The 12,626-nt window shown below is 42.0% G+C and overlaps 1 protein-coding gene and 1 pseudogene across 7 annotated transcripts in view; one reads left to right on the top strand and one right to left on the bottom strand.

Moving 5' to 3' along the window:
• Positions 1 to 12,626, bottom strand: part of OSBPL3 (oxysterol binding protein like 3) — a 153,568-nt gene that overhangs the window by 129,861 nt on the left and 11,081 nt on the right. The gene's annotated exons all lie outside the window — the stretch shown is intronic.
• Positions 10,167 to 11,243, top strand: LOC129062990 (elongation factor 1-alpha 1-like; annotated as a pseudogene).

The raw sequence follows: 12,626 nt of genomic DNA, 5'->3' as shown, positions 1-12,626 counted from the left end.
GGTGACCGCTGGGAACACAAGGGCACTCCTCACTCCTGCCATCCTCCCACCTCCCTGGACGGGGAGATCAGCCTCCTTCACCAGCCTCTCTTCCGTACACACCTGAACGCTTCTGCGTCAGTCATGTTCCCATGCTACACGCTCCCCCGGGATCCACCCACAGATCCCTCGGTTCGGAGCTGCTTCTAGACAAGTGCCGTCTCTGCACCAGCCAGGGTGTGCCTCTTCTCTCTACCTGCATGCACTTCCTCCCACAAAGCTGCTCCTGTTTGTGTGATTACTCAAGTCCCATCCACCGAATTACTCTGCCACTAGCTTCTAACATCTGAGCACTCTCGTGCGTTCTGCCTCTGAAGTCTACATCCCCTGACCCTCTGACCCTCCCCACATACAAACATTCCACCTTTCTTCTCCTATGTGCTCTACAGCATCTGAGCCCACCCCACACCTCTTTTATCTGCCTTGCTAATTCTCTCCACTTCATTCCACAAACCCACACTGGGCTCCTTGTTAGTCTTCCCACATTCGAGCTCCTCCTGCCTCCGGGCCTTTGCACTTCCTGTTTCCTCTAGCTGAACCACTCTTTCCCCAGACGTTTGTGTCATCTGGGTTTTTTCTCTCCTCAGGTCTCTGCTCAAATGTCACCTTATCAGAGAGATCTTTCACCATTCTATATAAAATCGAATTACAGCACGCAGTCCCTTGGAATCTTATTTGTTTATACTGCAAACACTACCGGGACAGAATTTTGTTCAGTGTTGTATTCCCAGGACACACAAGGGGCCTGGCACATCCATAGGCATTCATTAAATATCTAAAGAATAAATATTTTTGAAAACATACAGTCTTGGAGATCATTTTGTACCGATATAATCAATAGAGAGGGAGCACCCCCATTCTTTTCATTGGGTACATGGGAAGCCATTGAATGAAGGGAACACATTCCACACGTAGGTTATTTCCAATCTTTTACCATTATAACCTCTTGCTCATGAGTAAGCTATTTATAAGGTATATTTCTAAAAAGAGAATTGCTGGATCAAAAGTATACATTTTCAATTTTGAAAAAGAATGCCAGATTGTCTTCCATAGAGATTTATAGCAATTTATTCTCCTTTCAGCCACAAATAGAGACTATTTATCCACACATTTGTCAATGTAATCTCTTGTCAAACATTGTTGTAAAATCTCGGCAAATAGGGTAGTAAAAAATAGCATCTCGCTGTGTTTCCATTTGCTTTTTCTAATGAGTTTTTTTTTGGTTCTTTTTTGATTGATAGTCACTCTTTGAGCATTAAGAAAATTTATTTCATTCCCTTTGGTTTTCCTCTTCTATATCCCTTGTACATCCTGTAATCCAGCCATTCTGAATTGTCTGCTATTGTCCAAACGGGCCACATTTTGGAAAATGCCCATTCCTTTCACCTCCAGTCAAGTTCAAAGGCGTTTCAATGTTTATGGAATGTCCCGTATTCTTCTCATAGGACTTAATCCCTCCTTTCTCAGGGTGCCCATGGCACATTTTTAGAGCTTCATAATAACATCATTTCACTCTGCCACGTACATATGTTAGATTCTTAAAGTTCAAGATCAAAGTCTCCATCTTAGCATCCATTATGATGTCCAATACATTCGCTCAATTAATGTGGGATGAAAGACTGAATCAGAAGTAAAGACTATGAATCTTAATTATATATGTTCCTTAAACTTCTGAAACAATGTTGTAAATCTCGTGATGGGGATAATAAAATGAAGTGAAGATCTGGACACTTGTTCTTTGGCCTAAAAGTTCATATCACACCTTCATAAATGCTACTAAAATCCTTCTTTTGAGTTTTTTACTTAGTGCTGTTTAACACTGAAATCGTGACTGTGACTTAAATGATTAGAGAACATAACTAAGATCAAAGTACTTTTTTAAAGCAAGGTACAAGTGCCCAATAAACTTAGGAAAAGGTGATCAACTTCTTTGCTAATCAAGGAAATGCAATTTTAAAATCACAAGATACCATTAAGCCTCCAAGAAAATAGCTAAAAAGAAAAAGCCAGACAATGTCAAGAGTGAATGTAGATAACCTAGAACCCATATTCCGCTGGAGGAAATTGACACAACCATTTTGGAAAAAGGGGTAAGTCAACAGAAGCTACACATATATCAATGCCGTGCCCCAGAAATTTTACTCCTCAGTATACAGTCTATAAAAATGCACACGTTCACCAGAAGCTATGTACAAGAATGTCCACAGCACCATTAACTCTAACAACCTAAAATCGGAAATACCCAAATGTTTATCAATAGTAGAATGGAAAAACAAATTTTGGTATTCATACAATGGGATTCTAACAGCAAAGAGAATGAGCAAGCTACAACATCACACCAAAATAGGAGTGAATCTCACAGATACAAAGAGCCACTTAAATTACAAAAACAGGCAAAGCTAATCTGATGGTGTCACAAGTCAGGGGACCCCCTTTATAGTAGGCATGGGGACTGGGGACAATATAGGCACTATATTCTAAGTGGTGATATATGTGCATATATATATATATATATATAGAATATATATATATATTCTAATATATTCTAATATATTCTTAAATATATATATATATATATACACACACACACACATATATCACCACTTCTAAGGAAGTGGTGATATTCTGTTTCTTGATCTAGATGCTGGTTACAGACATGCGTTCATCTTATGAAAACTCGTTAAACTGCATTTGTGGTTTGTATACTTTCCTGCACGTGCATTACATGTCAATATAAAGTTTATTTAAAATAAAAGCAATAGGCTGAACCTCCAAAAGAGAATGTATTTCTTTTAAAATACCTTTCATGAATAAATGTTTTTAAATGTCATAAGAAGCATTGGCCACTTGCAAACGTAACTGCTTCGCACTGGTTTGACCCAAGAGCACACTACTGAAAAGAGAGTCCAGGGAAAGCAATTTTCTACTCCTGAAATAATGCAGAGGCCATGAATGGTAGTTGGAATTGTTTAAGACAAAAAAAAAAAAAAAGGTGACCAGAGGCAATCAGCTATAGGGAACAAGCAATGATTGCAGAAAAAGATGAAAAGGAACAAAACCTTCTAAAAATTATACCAAAATAGCAATTACTCTTAAATAAGCCTTCTGTTGAGCTACTAAAAAAAAAAAACCCTATTTATTCGAATGCAGATATGTGCCTCAGCACCCAGCTCCCCTCCCGATATTATTTTAAAACACTGCACAACAAAGAAAGAGAGTGTCATGGGAGTGGTAATTAATGGCAAGTGCAGGTGTCTGAACAGAGGGAAACCAAGGGAATGAGACACAAACCCTTCCACCTCATTAGTCTTCTAAAAATATTCTCATAATACAAAGGCATGCCCTGCTTACGTAGTATTTAAATGAATGAGAAACCTCATCAAAATGGTTTTTGTGAATCTTAACCATAGCCCAGATACAAACACTTTGGAGATTTTAAAAAAGGGGAAAAAATTGATGGCATTGAACTAGTCATGCAATGCTTCAAATAAACACAGAAATGGACAAAATAAAATCGATATATATTAAACTCAATTATCTGTGCCAATGGAGGCAGATTTTTAAAAATCTTTTCTATTGGGCTACAAAATATAGAAATAACAGGCACTTGGGGACTGATGAACAGACCCAAATGCTTACCCTCTTATGAACTTGGCATTAATTCATTTTTAACTTGATCTCAATAGGACTCAAGAAGTAGGCAAATGGAAAAGATATGAAGTCTCAGCAACCACCAGAAAGAGGTGACTTTGCAGCCAACTTTCAATGTCCTGCTGTAAAAGGAAATACGAAAAAGATGATTAACTGAAATTCACAAATAATCCATCATAGTTCATGTTGGCCAATATACAAAACTGGTTTTGTAGGAACATCACCAAGTAGGGAGCCCTCCCAAAAAGAAATAAGAAAAAGCAATGCTGTTGAGGTTTTGCTATACCCTTGACCTTATCTTGTCCATCTTCAGGCAAAGGTGCTAATAAACAGTGAAATTTGCAGAAGGTAGGTAGCAGCGATGAAAACAAGCAAGAGATCTGAATAATCAAACTTTCAATTAAAATTTTTAAAAATCTGGAACCAGTAATTCTTGGCTCATGCAATCATTTAAAAAAAACCAACAAAACTGTTCTCCCTTACAGAAGGAACAATTTTGAATTAACCACTGATGATCTGAGCTAGGGATGGCATTAAGGAAAAAAGGAAGATGGGAAGTTACCTCCTTTATCAAAGCAGACTTATTAAAGGCGTCTATGCCAACTGTTCAGCCAAAACCTAACATAAATTGTCTAACATTAACTGGGTTAAGCAGGCTTTTAGAGAAGATCACCATCATCTAGCCAAGAACGGCTGAAATTAGTCTTGACATTAGCAATAAAAACAGCAAGGAGAGGACTTGCTGAGGGCGTCACATGAGCTGACAGTCAGGTTAATACATTAATCAAAGAATAACTAAGAGGTCTCTCTAGAAGAACTCACAAAATAAATACATAGCTTGGGAAGAGACAAAACAAACAAATGCAAGCATCCGAGCTGAGCATTTCCTCATTCATCAAGCATTCATCTCGAGTGCTCACAACACTGTAAAAGATGGATATCCATCATTTTTGTCCCGCCAACTCATCCTTCTGCTACCAGAACCTCAGTCTTTCTATGAGAACCATCGCTTCTCTGGACTGTTGCCAGGCCAGTGACGGCCCTGATGATCCTGTCCCCAGTTACTGGTTCAGAGTTAGGGGCATGACCAAAGGCAGGGGCAATCAATCCGAGGCAGCGAGCATCCGCAGAATAGAGCTGTTCAGCATGTAGGCAAAGGCGTGTAACTGACGACAGGTACTCACATAGAGAAAGCTGGCTGAGAATGAGGCCAGATAAGAACAGGTGGGAGACGACAAAGAACAAAGCCCCAAAGGCATGATTTGAGCCCTTAGATCCAGCCATGCCTGAAACTAGACCTACTCTTAGGCTTTTTAGCAATGTAAACCAATAAATTTTCTTTTAAATTGTCCCTAAGCTGGATGGGTTTCTGTGACTTCTGAACAAAACAGCCTAATACGCCACTATTGCTGTATTCCTTTCAACCCTTTCATAGGAATAATTCTTGAGCCAGAGCACTCACATTCAATTATTAAAACATCAAAAAAATATCTTTTGAAATGGAACATCTGAGAAGTGGGCATGAAACAAGTTTGTCTTTTATTATTCCCCGCACCCATGGACCTTTGGAAGACTGAATTATTCCCCTCACAAAAGAAAATAAGCTTCTTGGTGTAACTGATTAGTCACACCAGATCCTAATATTAAGTTCTTTAGGCTTTTAGGACACCAAAAACCAGTATGTTCAGCTCTGTCTTTGTGGAAGATCCCAAGAGTTTATAGGATGAAGTAGAATTTGAGTTTTGCAGCTTGAATTCACTTCATTCTGCCTCCCCCGTGAAAAGGAAGAAAACCCAAATAAAGAGTGTGTGGATTCCACAAGCCTCCCTCTGACCCCTCTTCCCCACAAAACAGAGGCCAGTCATGTGGTCAAACCACAGTTACAAAGTGCTGATGTCAGCAGTCATATCTGTGGGTTTTTAATGTGTTCGCCATTCCAAAACCACATTCTTATAGAAAAACACAGACTGGCCACAAGAATCCACAAGAATGTGGCCAGTACTCTTTGTCCTTTTTTGCTGGTATTGGTCCTGGGCAGTCAGAAGCACACCCAGGTGAGCTCACATCCGACTGCCTGGGCACATCTGGGTGAAGGGAGGGTGCTGACGCAGGTCCTGAGCAGCAGAATTTGCCGGCATAAATTGGTAGAAAAGGCACAAGACTGGAAAGAAGGCCAGGGGACCGATACCTGGACCTGGCCATGTCCCTGGCTTTGCAAACAACTGTGTGTGACCTTGCATAAGCCATTTCACCTTTCAAGGTGCCAGTTTCCTTATTTTAACACGTAACAGATTAATGTTTTTCACTGTGGGTGGTGACTCAGGGAGTGGATCAGGACCAACATTAAAAATATGATTCTAGGGCTGAGACAAGAATTAGACCAGGTGAGTGTCGAGCATCTTGTAGTGCCAGAAAGTGAGGATGTACTTCAAATACCGACAATGATAGGCTTATGTCAAAGGGACACAGAGGTCAACAGAAAAAGCTCCTCCTAGTCAAAGCTGGAAGAACTGGAACTGACATAAATTAAGGGCTATTGGATTATAAACCAAATAAATATCCATGAATCCATACTGATAGAAATACTAATTAACTGAATAAATAAATAAATGGGAGAGGACAGACCAACTTGCATGCAAAAGAAAATAATTTATGTAGGTACTCTGTCCTTGAGGTGGAACATTCCTCCTCATTCCTTCAGTGTGGGCTGCACACAATGGGCAGGGAAAAGAGTAACTTCACAGGGCAGAAACCTGGTGAACGCCAGCTCGGCCAGCTGACCAAGGTCACCTTCAACAGTGATACATTGAATCGGCAAGACGTACACTCAACATGACATGATGAAAGTGGCATTTTGCCTCTGTGGCCTTCCTACCCAAAACCCATAGCCCTAGTCTAATCATGAGAGAAATATCAGGCAAATTCCAGCTGAGGGACATTCTACAAAATACCTGACCAGCATCCCTCAAAATTGTCAAGGTCATCAAAAACAAGGAAAGCCTGAGAAACTGTGACAACCAAGAGGAGACATGATGACTAAACATAATGTTGAACCCTGAATGGGATCCTGGAATAGGAACGGAAAATTAGGTAAAAACTAAGGAAATCTGATAAAGTATAGACTTTCATTAATAGTAATATATCAGTATTGGTGTATTTAATTGTGACAAATGTACCTTACTACTGTAAGGTAGTAGTTATGGGGGGAATGATGTGTGGGGCATATGGGAACTCTGTATTATCTTCACAACCTTTCTGTAGATCTAAAACTGTTCTAGACGTGGCTGGGTGGCTCAGCTGGTTGGAGCGTCATCCCAAACACCAAAGGGTTGCAGGTTCAATCCCCAGTCAGGGAGCATGCCTAGGTTGCGGGTTCCATCCCCAGTCCAGGTGCATATGGGAGGCGACCAATCAACATTTGTCTCTCACATCAATGTTTCTGTTTCTCTCTCACACATTCTCTCTCTCTCCCCCCACACTGCCTCTCTCTAAAAGTCAACAAACACATCCTCAGGTGAGAATTAAAAAAAATTATTAAAACTGTTCCAAAATCAAAAGCTGTTTTAGTGTGAAGGATGATTAAAACAAACTTTGAGTGTTATTAGAGTGTGTGATCTCTAAGCTTTCCACTAGCTTTAAAGACAAAGAACACAAAGGCTACACTCAAGCAACAGTAAGAAAATCCAGATGAAATCTCAGCTCTGTCATTTGCCCCTTGGGTAAATCGCTTCCTTACCTAAGGTCCTCAGTTTGATTTTCCCCACCTATACAACAAGGCTAATCCCTGTCCTGCTTACCTCATAAGGTTTTCCTATGTTGTGAGAAGCAAAGTATATTAAAGTGGTTTACAAATGTGGAAATGCTATACAAAAATACTGAGATTATGATACACAGAATCCTCTAGTTCTTCCCCAAACCCGAGTGGACTCAGGACTGGTGGAGGGAGACTCAGAGTCTTTTTGCCTACTGAGCTGGTGCTTGCATTCTCAAAGGGGTCCCTGGACCAGCAGCATCTGCATCACGTGAGAACTCCTTAGAAACACAGAATCTTGGACTTCACCACAGACCCACCAAATCAGAAACTCTGGGGTGGGGCCCAGAAATCTGTGTTTTTACAAGCCCTGCAGGAGACGCTTCTGAAGTTTAGACCACTGCCCTAGAGAAACCCATCGAGGACTGCGACGCTGTGAGTCCCGCTCACGGGGGCCACGCTCCTGCAGCTGGCTCCCTGCCCAGCTGCAGTCACGCGGCTCTCATGCCCTCCAGAACCTCCTTCACATCTATTAATGCTTGGCTAATTCTCACACAACGCCTCTGAGAGAGAGGAGGAGAAACAGCACTCCCCACAGGGATGCAGGGAAGTCCCTGATGTGCCAAATCTCTGCATGAGTTAACTAGCCAGAGCAAGATCCAAGAACATCGATATTTTGCCCAACTAATCTGTGCAGTTCTAGCAATGAAGGTAAATCAGGGCATCTCTCAGAACCACACGTTGCACATTTTACAAAGACCCAAATTCCAGCATCCCGTCCTTCTGGTCACCCAGCATTTGTCAGAAAAAGGCGTCTTAATCTATGGCTCAGAAAAGGCAGCCATCTTGTATAAACATCCATCCACACCCATGTACATACCATATTAAAATACAACCTGCAGATGCCAGAGAACAAAAGAGGCTTTCAGGTCCTTTATCGAGAAACAAATGATGCAGAACTGAGAGTAACAAACAAATTGGAATGCTATTTTGGCCAGGGATCAAAGACTAGAAAAACAGGAATTACAAGTCAGGGTTATAAATTGGTCGGCATGAAGAAGTCTAGGTGGACCTTTTTCTGAACAATGTTTAGGCCATAGTTATTCTTTTCCCATTTGATACCTCATTATTGGTATTATTGCTAATGACTCACTTACAACAAACTTTAGACAATGGAAGTCTAGGGAAAGACTGCGTTGAAAAGCTAATTGGGGTGAAATTTTATACTGTTTGTATACATATGTATTCCTAAGGTAAAAGGACTGCTGATACATGCACAATGTCTCTCATGCATGTGTTGTAAAGAACATTACTTCTATAACTCATACATAAATCATAGGCATAAAAATATTCACCTCCACTTTCCTTATTCCCTATTCACTGTCTTCTGGAAAATAGAGCCTCCAGCCCATAATTTACTGACAGATAAAATGAGAAAAGATGAACAATACACCGCCACAGTAGGCGAATTCAGCTTGAGTCAAAAAAAACTGGGTTCCGGAAATCATGGATGGAGAGGAGCTAGGCACCTGCAGCACCTGCGCGCCCCTTTGTGGACCTCCTGGCAGGTGGGCCTAGCAGGGCAGAGGGAGGGATCCACCTGGACCCCAGGCTTTTGCTATGCCCTTTGGGGGCCTCCTGGCCACGTTCCCCAGCCTAGGGAACCATGGCAGAGGCAGACACTCCTGGGGGAGCCAATGATCACCTTTCTTTCTCTGCCAGTGTATATGATATGATATGTAAACTCAGGTTTGAAGTCAGAGAAAATTGTGCTACTGCTGGTCTTATAACTATTTGTTCCTGTAAAAACAATGAAGCATGCTGGAAGACAATCACAGACTGTGTAATTGATACAAAATTAGAAATAGCTGATGCCTTGCAGCGTCTACAGTCCCCGACTATTTCTCTTAGCTTAATGAAGCTGACATCATGTCTAGAACTGGCTTTGGGCGATCAATTCAATAATGACAACTGTCCAACACTCTGCTGTCCTTGACTTGACTAGATGAATGTACTGAAAGTCTTTGTCGGTTCTCTGTGCAGGCTCAACTGCACTACATCTATGGCCCGGGTTTGCACCACTTCAGGAAGTATTTCCAAAGGAAACCTGAGTGTGTGGAGATTGAAGTTGGAATTATAACACTGAGTTCTCCTGGGCATAAAGCCTTTGTCTGTAAACTCTGTAATAATTACATACCAAGAAGTGTGGAAACCAAATTGGGCTATTTGTTGGAGAAGATATTCAATTGTTCTTGCTTCATGCAAATACCAACCATCAGTAGAAATTGTCTGTCTGTATGAGTAATGATTTTTGAAGTTACAGGACTATAAATGTTAGAAACATCTGAGCTGAGTTGTTGTTTTTTTGCTTTTTGTTTTGCAATGGGTTTGTTTCCAGGACACAGGTGTCGTAAAAAAACAAAAAACAAAAACAAAACCCACTACAAAATCAAAGCCAAAATGGGAATGAAAAAGACTCATATCAACATCGTAGTCACTGGACATGTAGATTCTGGCAATTTACCACTACTGGCCATCTGATCTACAAATGCGGTGGGATTAAAAAAAAAATCAAAATATTTGATAAGGACACTGCTCAGATAGGGAAGGGCTCCTTCAAATACACCTGAGTCTTGGGTAATCTGGACACTGAATGTGAGCGTGGTACCACCACCAATAGCTCTGTTTTAATTTGAAACCAACAAGTATTCTGTGACCATCACTGATGCCCCAGCACACAGAGTTTATCTACAACATTACTACAGACACATCGCCGGCTGACTGGGCTGTCCTGATTGTTGCCACTAGTGTAGGTAAACTTGAAGCAGGTATCTCCTACAGTTGGCAGACCCGCGAGCATGCCCTTCTGGCTTACACACAGGGTATGAAACAGCTGATTGTTGGTGTGAACAAAATAGATTCCACTGCCCTGATCTACAGCCAGAGAAAGAACTGTTTAAAAAGTTGGCACGTACATTAAGAAAATTGGCTACACTCTGGCACAGTAGCTTTTGTGCCAATTTCTGGTTGAATGGCAACAGCATGTTGGGGCCAGTGCTAACATGCATTGGTTCAAGGGATGGAGAGTCACCCATAAAAATGGCAATGCCAGTGAAACCACGCTGCTTGAAGCCCAGGACTGCATCCTGCCACCAATTCATCCAACTGACAAGCCCCTGCGTCTTCCCCTTCAGGATGTCTGCTGATGTTGGTACAGGTTCTGCCCTGCAGGCTGATGCAGACTGGTGTTTTCAATCCCAGCAGGCATAGCAGTCACCTTTGCTCCAGGCAACATTACAACTGAAGTCAAGTCTTTTGAAATGCACCGTGAAGCTTTGAGTGAACCTCTTCCTGTGGAAAATGTGGGCTTCAATGTCAAGACGTGTCTGTCAAAAATGTTCGCTGGGGCAATGGGGCTGGTGACAGCAAAAGTGACCCACCAATAGAAGCAGCTGGCTCCACAGCTCGGGTGATTGCCTTGAACCATCCAGGCCAAAACAGTGTCAGGTATGCACCTGCCCTGGATTGCTGCACAGCTCATACTGCTTGCAAACTTGCCGAGATGAAGGAGACGATTGGTTTTTGTTCTGGGGAAAAGCTGCAAGAGGGCCCAAAGTTTTTTAAATCTGGTGATGCTGCCGTAGCCCCTAACGTGTGAGAGCTTCTCCGACTATCCTCCTCCCGTCCATTTTGCTGTTTGTGATACCAGACAGATAGTTGCTGTGGCCACCAACAAGGCACTGGAGCTGCTGGAGCTGGCGAAGTCATAAAGTCTGCCCGGAGAGCTCAGAAGGCTAGATGAGTATCATTTCCAACACCCGCCGCCCTAGCCTTAATGAGTGGTGGAAGAACGGTCTCAGACTCTTTGTCTCAATTGGCTCTTTAATAGGACAAGACCGGTTAATGAGTACAATGCATTGTAAAACCTTCAGAAGAATGTTTTGTAAACCATTTTTTTTTCATATGTGGCCATTTTTGTTATTCGTTTTTAAAATCAGTACTTTTTAATGGAAACAACTGGACCAAAAATCTATCACAGAAAATGAGACTCATTAAAACGAAGTTTAATGAGAAAGGAAAACAAGAAGTAAGAGAACTGGCAGCGGCAGTCCCAGTTCCTGTTTGCAGACCAACCGTGAGTGCCTGCACTCACAGGCCATAAGCGCACAGCTCCTCCAAGTTCCACGGTAATGTTTCCTGTCTCCTACCAGACCCCCCTCCAACAATGAAACTGGGTAAATGCTCAAGGGTACAAACTGATTAAGGCCTATTTCCTGGCTCGAAAACATTCTGTGGCCCTCCAGTTGCCAGAGAATGGGGCAGCCATGCACCACCCTCAAACTCCCATGAACCTCTACCCTCCAGCTACATCCAATAGCCCGCTTTCAGCCTTGGCTCCTCATTCCCCTCTTCCCTGAAATGTCTTAACCTTTAAAATCTTACATTTCAAGGTCATGCTCTATGAACATCCCGCCAGGAGCTCTTTCCCAGGTTTGTTTGGTTTTGTTTTTGGAATTGCCCTCCTCCATTCACCAGCAACCATGGAAATAATACCCACCCAGAGAGCAGTTCTGAGAATTAAGTCAGGTGATGTTCTTTGCAAAAGTACTCACAGAATAGTGCCTTGCTTTTTGTAGGCCATCCACAAAAGGAAGCACCTATTAATATTGTTATCATTACGCAGTCCTCCTACCTTTGTGACTAATTGTCCTTCCCCCGCCTACCTCTTGGCTGGCGTCCCCCTAGACACCACATGCATCCCCCTTTCTCTCCTGGGACCAGCCCAAAAGGTCTACAAGCTGGGCCTCCCTTGGGGGCCTCCACAGCCATAATTTCAGCTAAACTGCTGACTCTCAGAAGTGATCACCAGCTTTGCCATCTTCTGAGTTACCTGTAAATCATTTCCACTAGTATATCACCCATCTTCTTGAAGCTCAGCATGTGCAAAACCAAAAGCATTCTTTATCCCTAAGATCTATGCATCTATTTCCAATGGCACCTTAAATAACACGGTCACATAGGCCTAAAACTCTGGAGCCACATTTTTTTTTGTTTCTTTCCTAGTATATTTGATGCAGAATGAGGCACATATTTACTTGGGACACAATTCAGGAGGTACAATTTAAATCTCACATCTGTCCTTTGCCACTGTTCTCCCTTCCTTGGGGAATCTGATGCTACCCAT

This window comes from Pteronotus mesoamericanus, unplaced genomic scaffold (genome assembly GCF_021234165.1).
Source record: "Pteronotus mesoamericanus isolate MK-2021 breed Mesoamerican mustached bat unplaced genomic scaffold, CSHL_Meso_final scaffold_85, whole genome shotgun sequence".
NCBI classification, from domain to species: domain Eukaryota; kingdom Metazoa; phylum Chordata; class Mammalia; order Chiroptera; family Mormoopidae; genus Pteronotus; species Pteronotus mesoamericanus.
The sequence above is the reverse complement of the archived record's forward strand: the minus strand, read 5'-3'. Positions and strand labels throughout refer to the sequence as shown.